We start from the raw sequence: 8,256 nt of genomic DNA, 5'->3' as shown, positions 1-8,256 counted from the left end.
AATATCAATAAGGACCTAGGTAATGTTACCGTTAGCGTTGGTTGAGTGATGGAGGCATTTGATTTATTGCATTTGTAGAAAACTATAAATGCGTTATACCAAGCAAATGTATAGCAGCACTGTTTGTATCTTTCGACTGTCATTTATTGCACGTGCTAAAAATCATTCTGTGCAATGGAAGATTTACCAACGCTATTAATCGGTCTGATACAGTTTTGCCTATACATGCGTGAGACTGAGACGCCTGTTTATTTTGTTTTAAGTGTGCAGGGTGTGAGAGGGGAATCGATGTGCTTTGATTACAGCTTGGTAGTTGTAGTCTGTGAAATTAAAAAAGCACGGTGTGTGAAGTATCCAAACAATGACACCTTCATTTCATTATGGCTGCTTTAGCAAAACACCTTAAGCTATGTGTAGTGGGTCCCATTTAGAAGTGGCTACTTCATTCGGCTTTCCTTGACTCATGGAGCTGTGTGAATGTTATTACAACTTTTCGGCCACGATATGACAGTTTAAGTCCGCTTGATACTGTAAGGGGGCCATTGGTTTCAAATGAGATTTTATTTGTGTCACCAGCATAGCCTATTGACAATTTATGTTGTAAATAGGGCCTACCTTATAATCCTACCTGTAGCTTAGGGAAGCTAACAGCTTTCTATTAGGATCTAGTTTGTTAGTTACCGTTTTGTCATAACTCCCTGATGCATTTTTGCATTTAGAATAGCCAGAGCGTGTATATTACATTACATTACATTTGGCTGACGCTTTTTAACCAAAGCGACTAACAACATGGTAAACAGTACGCTTTTAGAACAATTCTCACAATTTTTAGGACAGTACATTACATTACATTACATTTGGCTGACCCTTTTAACCAAAGCGACTAACAACATGGTAAACAGTAATGCTTTTAGAACAATTCTCACAATTTTAGGACAGTACATTACATTACATTACATTTGGCTGACGCTTTTAACCAAAGTTTACTAACAACATGGTAAACAGTACGTTTTTAGAACAATTCTCACAATTTTAGGACAGTACATTACATTACATTACATTTGGCTGACGCTTTTTAACCAAAGCGACTAACAACATGGTAAACAGTACGTTTTTAGAACAATTCTCACAATTTTAGGACAGTACATTACATTACATTACATTTGGCTGACGCTTTTTAACCAAAGCGACTAACAACATGGTAAACAGTACGTTTTTAGAACAATTCTCACAATTTTAGGACAGTACATTACATTACATTACATTTGGCTGACGCTTTTTATATATCACACAATATATATAACGTATATCTCAATCGGAAAATTAAACAATATCGGGTGCCTATGGACTAGGCTGGGTGAACCCAGCCTGATCTGCCCGCTATTTATTTTTTGATTTCTTAAAAGATTGAGCTTGGTCTGATGAAAGCCAGACTAGCCATGGACCTCAGTTAAACAATGCAAGGGAACATGAATCAGCCTATATTTGCACTAACAATAACGGACAAAAGCTCTTCAACTTTGGCCCGTTAAAATGTGTATGAACAGTCTAGCGACGCATTTCATCAAGGCCCATTTGGACATGTCAGTTATTTGCACCACTGGTTAGATGTAAAACAGCATTTCGTTTCAGACTAGGCTACTGTTACTTAATTTGTGCATTAACAATAACGTTTCAGACTAGGCCTACTGTTACTTAATTTGTGCATTGACAATAAAGTATTACATGAACTAAAGATGACTAAAATCTTATGTAGAAGAAGAAACATTCACAAAAAAAATCCATCCATCCAAAAATGACCTTTTGTTTTGATAGCTGTTGAAAACGGCATGGAACTGACAGAGATGTTTTTGTTTAAAAATACATAAAAATAAATAAATAAATAAATAAATAAATAACATTATGCTGATACCTTTTGCTTTTCCCAAATACAATGTAGCCTACAGGTGTAAGTGACCTTTCATCAATCCAGTTGCAATGGATGAACTGTGATGAACTGCCCTACTTGTGATTGTTTAGAGATTTTAAAGGTTTTATAACAATGCTACATCTTCTTTGGCTATTCTACAATCTATTAATCTTTTCAGCACCAGTAGGCTACTTTCTGTGCAGCCGCACACACACACTCAGGCATGCCAAACAAGCATACACAAAAGTTTCAAGAGTGGGGGATGGAGTAAAATATGGAGACAAATTGAAGTGTGATTTATTTTCGCGGAACGGATGTACAGGACTGAGCGGCGGTCATATTTGTACCGCTATGCGGTACATCTAGTTCTTGTTTTGAGTAATATTATTCTTCTATCTTTCCGTATCGTTCTCCTATCCGTTCCGACGTCTGTCTTTAATTTGAAGTAACAGTTAGCAGTTGTTTATTATTGTTTGAACCTGTCTCGTGCACCCTCTCGGGGTCACCAGAGAACTATTGGTACATCACAATAGGCAAGTTGGCTATCCATGTGGGTTACATTCTCCCCCTCTAAACCGCATCAGTCTCTGCATGCGTCTAAAAGCTATTTAGTAGTGATAAGTTGGCTATCCATGTGGGTTACACATAATCTTACGCATCGTCAAACACACAGATAATGTCCATCACAAACTAATGTCTTTATGCAGCCTCTTCAAACGAGCCTTATATATCTGAATGTGCACTTAGATTGACACTGCTTAATTTCCTTGTGGATAAATATGGTATCTCATAGACAGAGCAAGATTTTACACGTGGGCAATGGCAATCTCATTCTCAAATCTCAAATGCCACTGACCATCGACGGTGCTGTGGTGGAGAGAGTGAGCAGCACCAAATTCCTGGGGGTGCACATCAGTGAAGACCTCTCCTGACCACCAACACTGCATCACTGGCGGTAGAAGCTCAGCGCCGCCTGTACTTCCCCAAGGAAACTCAGGCTGAGCAAGTGCTCCACCAGCCATCATGACCACATTCTACCGAGGCACCATTGAGAGCATCCTCTCCAGCTATATCGCTGTGTGGGGAAGCTGCACTGAATACAACAGGAAAGCCCTGCAGCATAGTGAACACAGCTGGAAGGATTATTGGTGCTTCACTCCCCCCTGAGGGACATTTACACCTCCCACCTCACCCGCTAGGCTTACCACACCAGGAGTGATGCAAGTCACCCCGCCACAATTTGTTTGATCTACTGCCCTCTGGGAAGAGGTACAGAAGCCTGCGCCCCCACACCACCAGACTCACCAACAGCTTCATACACCAGGCTGTTAGGATGCTGAACTCTCTCCCCCCTCCACTACATAACATCCTGGACTTTTAGACCCACAATGGCTGCCTTGCACTACTCCACTTGTACACTTGCAACTTGTTGTTGTTGTCCTGTTGTCCTGAACACTTCTGAACACACTTCTGCTGCTCTTACTTGCACCACTATGCCACTTGCATACTTAGGTCAAACAAAACTACCTCAGCCATTTATTGGCCTGACTTTTGCACTATTATATTGACTGTCTACTGAATGCACAATTTCTACCAAATTTTGCTGCTCTTATTTCTTCATTGTATGTGCCTTCTTATTTTTACTTTTTATATTGTTTACTTGAATGTTATGTTTGTCTGTGGACCTAATTGGTAAAATATGTCTTGTCTCCACCGTGGGATAGTAGGAAACGCAATTTCAATCTCTTTGTATGTCTTGACATGTGAAGAAATTGACAATAAAGCAGACTTTGAACTTTGAATAGAGAATCAGTTGTTGACTCAATTAAGGATGACATACAATCTTGTTGATGATGCATTTTCACTGATGTGACTGTTGCTCAGCATCTATAAAGACAAAGACATACCAAAATCAGATTAGGAACTGTGAGGAAAGGAACATCAAAATCTATAAGCCAAGAACAACTGGCTCACCTCCAGCTGGCAGCAAGATAGGTACCGAGATTGAGGGCCTGTTGAATTGCGCCTCTGATAAGGCATGCTGCTGCTTGGCTCTCTTCAGCTCCAGAGACTGGCGAATGAGCTCATTTGCTTTGGTCAACTGGTGCTGAATGTCCTGCAACACGACCAACTTCTCCTTTTCAATGTTCACCAGGAGCATGAGGCATGTTCAGCGTCACCTTTTCTAATGTCAATCCTCCCAGGGATTCCATGTGAGACTGTGTCTCCCATGATCGCCAGTGCCTTCTCCTCATGTGCTGTTAAGGGTTGCACCGAACTGGTCCCTGCACCTGACCTCGCCCGGTCTCTACGGACAGCAGAACCTCTCACCTTAACCTGGCTTGAAAAATCATGCCATTTTTTCCTGACGTCCTGCCTTGGTGTGCCTGATCCGGAGGCAGCCATCTTCCTTGCTATGTCACACCATAGCTTTTTTTTGTTGCTGTTGCATTAGTAAAAGTTATTCTGAAAGCTGGAAAACAGTGTCACCTTGTGCAAGCTCACCTCGTCCAGCAAAACTTCAAGTTCCTCTGACGAGAAGCTTGGTGCCCTTTTTTTACATTGCTTCCCCACCATATTCTGTATCTAACTCTCTCTCTCTGTTAATTGTAGATAGGATGCTTTTTATTGAAAACATTAACCAATGACAATCAATACCGCGTTAAACAGAAGTACCTGCAGCTGCTTGCCAATCAATTCTGATTGCAGGGCTCTACACTAACATTTTTTTTCAGGAGCACTTGTGCGCCCAAGTTAAAAAATTTAGGAGCACAGACAAAAATTTGGGCGCACAGTCAGTTCTGTACTTAACTTACACATAATCTAACATTATACTGCAGGTAACAGTTAAACATGCCAGTGCACCAATTGCGAATATTAAGAATGACTGACAACATTTAGGCTACAGGAAGGATTTTAAAGATCAGTGACTACTTTATTTTCAGTCTGTTCTATTTTCCTACATTTTGTTAATGTAAAATAATATAATACATTGCCATATTTGCATTTAGCCTGTATATCAAGTATCCTGCCAAATGTAGGCTAATTTATTTATTTGTGAATCCATCTATAGCTAATCCAAATATGCCCATGGTGACCTATCTGACTGCATACTGCCTAATACTACTACTAAAACAGTCCATTTTCTCTTCCACAAAACCCAACATAGGTTAATCAAGGATATATGTTTTATACTTTTAGTTTTTATTTGAAATATCTGCATTGATGGGGGCAGTAGGCAGCAGCTGGCGCGTTGGGGTCCGGTTCGCCCTGTCGGGACTTATTTTCCCCATAATGACCGGCATTCTATACATTATCCCTTATGTATTACATCATTTTTAGAAGTTGTTATGTGGTGGAATCAAGGGGGCAGGCGAATTCCCGGAAGTAGAAGAATCAATGGAGGCTGGAGGGACCACTTCTCTGCTAACACCCATAGAAGCCCATTCATTTTAGGATTTTTTTGTTAAATACCATAACTTCATAATATAGCATATATCCTGTGCCGATATTGTAGCTTCTGTGTTATCTACATAAACAATAAAAGGCAAAACAAGACTCGACTACCTCTTACGTAACGTTAGGTTCCCGTAAGAAGAATGTTTAGCATGTCCGGTTGTAGTGAAGCTAACGCACCGTAGGGGGATAACCTATTGTTTGGATAAGAAGCTCAGTCCAGCCAGCACGGAAACTCATGAACAAAGCTATGTAGCCTACAATACCATTGTAGGCTATGTTGAGGTAAAGCATTGCATAGAGGCAAGTATGCCTAATGAAAAACGGCACTAATAATCATTTCAGAGGTTTTCGATGGATTGACCGTAGGTCGGAAAAGTGGAAAGAAGATTAGCTTCAAGGCTATAACTTTTTTGTTTTGTTTTACCATGACTGTTTTTGAAGATGATCATGTGTGGTAGTTTCAACATTAACACAACTTGCTATCACTTGTGAGGATGATATTAATAATAATACATAAACTAGATGTACCGCATAGCGGTACAAAATATGACCGCCGCTCAGTCCTGTACATCCGTTCCGCGAAAATAAATCACACTTCAATTTGTCTCCATATTTTACTCCATCCCCCACTCTTTGAAACTTTTTGTGTATGCTTGTTTGGCATGCCTGAGTGTGTGTGTGCTGCACAGAAAGTAGCCTACTGGTGCTGAAAAGGTGAATAGATTGTAGAATAGCCAAAGAAGATGTAGCATTGTTATAAAACCTTTAAAATCTCTAAACAATCACAAGTAGGGCAGTTAATCACAGTTCATCCATTGCAACTGGATTGATGAAAGGTCACTTACACCTGTAGGCTACATTGTATTTGGGAAAAGCAAAAGGTATCAGCATAATGTTATTTATCTATTTTTGTGTATTTATAAAACAAAAACATCTCTGTCAGTTCCATGCCGTTTTCAACAGCTATCAAAAACAAAGGTCATTTTTGGATGGATGGATTTTTTGTGAATGTTTCTTCTTCTACAGATTTTAGTCATCTTTAGTTCATGTAATACTTTATTGTCAATGCACAAATTAAGTAACAGTAGTCTGAAACGTTATTGTTAATGCACAAATTAAGTAACAGTAGCCTAGTCTGAAACGAAATGCTGTTTTACATCTAACCAGTGGTGCAAATAACTGACATGTCCAAATGGACCTTGATGAAATGCGTCGCTAGACTGTTCATACACATTTTAACGGGCCAAAGTTGAAGAGCTGTTGTCCGTTATTGTTCGTGCAAATATAGGCTGATTCATGTTCCCTTGCATTGTGTAACTGAGGTCCAAGGTTCTTGCCTGTGTGAGGTACACACAGGCAAGAAAGGTGTCACTATCCCTGCTGGTAGAGTCTATGAGGTCAGGTGCAGGGTTAGGGGGTTACCAGGGAACCGTACCATGCTGTTCCAGCCTCTTATAGAAAACACCTGCCCTGAGGGTCTGGAACTGTTCCCTGCATTAGTTGACATTCCCTGTGGGCCCTCAAAATGCATTAAAATTCCCATCCAAAATGCAACCCGACATGCCATTTATTTGACCCAAAGAATCACTCTTGGCACTCTTGAGGAAATGGCCGACATGAAACCTGTCCGGAGTCTTGAGCATATGCCGCATGGCGTTGTCCAAACCCTTTCAGCCCAGTTAAGTACAGATCCAGCGACTTACCTAAACAAAGAACAAGGCAGACAGACTATGTCTAAAGCTAAAGACAAGTGGCACCCTCCTGTTGACGTATCACATCTAGCTGAGGATCAACAGAGATTAGTGAAGGAAATGTTGTTTGAGCAATCTGATGTGTTCGCCAAAGACGATGCTGACATTGGTTGTATGCCTGGTCTCCAACTTAGAGTCAACCTTACAGATGAAACACCAGTCCAAAAGTCTTACAATTCCATCCCAAAGCCCTTGTATCAAGAGGTAAAAGACTATGTTCAGAACTTGCTTGACCGTGGTTGGATCAGGAAATCCACCTCATCATACTCTTCTCCTGTGGTCTGTGTGAGGAAAAAGGACATGAGCCTACGTCTCTGTGTTGACTTCCGGGGGCTGAACAGCAAAACCATCCCTGACCGCCACCCACTTCCACGCATCCAAGACTTGCTTGACAATTTAGGAGGCAACTCATGGTTTTCTATACTAGACCAGGGCAGTGCTTACCACCAAGGCTTTGTTGAAGAGAGCTGCCGGCATTTGACAGCTTTTAGCACACCTTGGGGTTTTATGAGTGGGTACGCCCCCATTTGGCCTCACTCAACGCTCCAGCAGCATTCCAACGCTGCATGGAAGGCGTGCTGGCCGGTCTAAGAGATGAATGCTGCTCTCCTTACCTGGATGATGTGCTCTGTTTTTCCAAGACTTTCCAGGGCCATGTTGAGGACTTAAGACAGGTTTTGTGTCGCTTAAGAGAGCATGGTGTGAAGCTGCGCCCGAAAAAGTGTGAGCTGTTCAAACGCCAAGTGAGATATGTTGGACGCTTGGTCACGAGTGAAGGTGTTCAGGTAGATCCCAAAGACCTGGAAGCTGTGTTGCAGATGAAGGAGAGGGAGCCAAAGAATGTCGGAGAGGTCCGAGCTCTACTTGGTTTCTTGGGCTACTATCGCTCATTCATCCAGGACTTTTCCAGAATAGCCCGGCCACTGTTTAAACTTCAAGAACATCCGGCCCCATCCAACAAGAGTCCTGTTGCAGCCAAGTCCACCCAAAAGGGCAAACGCAGTGGTCAGTTACCATCCAGGACACCAGTTCAGTGGACACCCGAACACAGTGCTGTTGTGTCCCGCCTTGTGGACATGCTGATCAAACCCCCCATCTTGGCCTACCCTGACTTCGATTTGCCATTCATCCTGCACA

The sequence above is a fragment of the Alosa alosa genome, chromosome 7, assembly GCF_017589495.1.
Source record: "Alosa alosa isolate M-15738 ecotype Scorff River chromosome 7, AALO_Geno_1.1, whole genome shotgun sequence".
NCBI lineage: Eukaryota > Metazoa > Chordata > Actinopteri > Clupeiformes > Clupeidae > Alosa > Alosa alosa.
The sequence above is the reverse complement of the archived record's forward strand: the minus strand, read 5'-3'. Positions refer to the sequence as shown.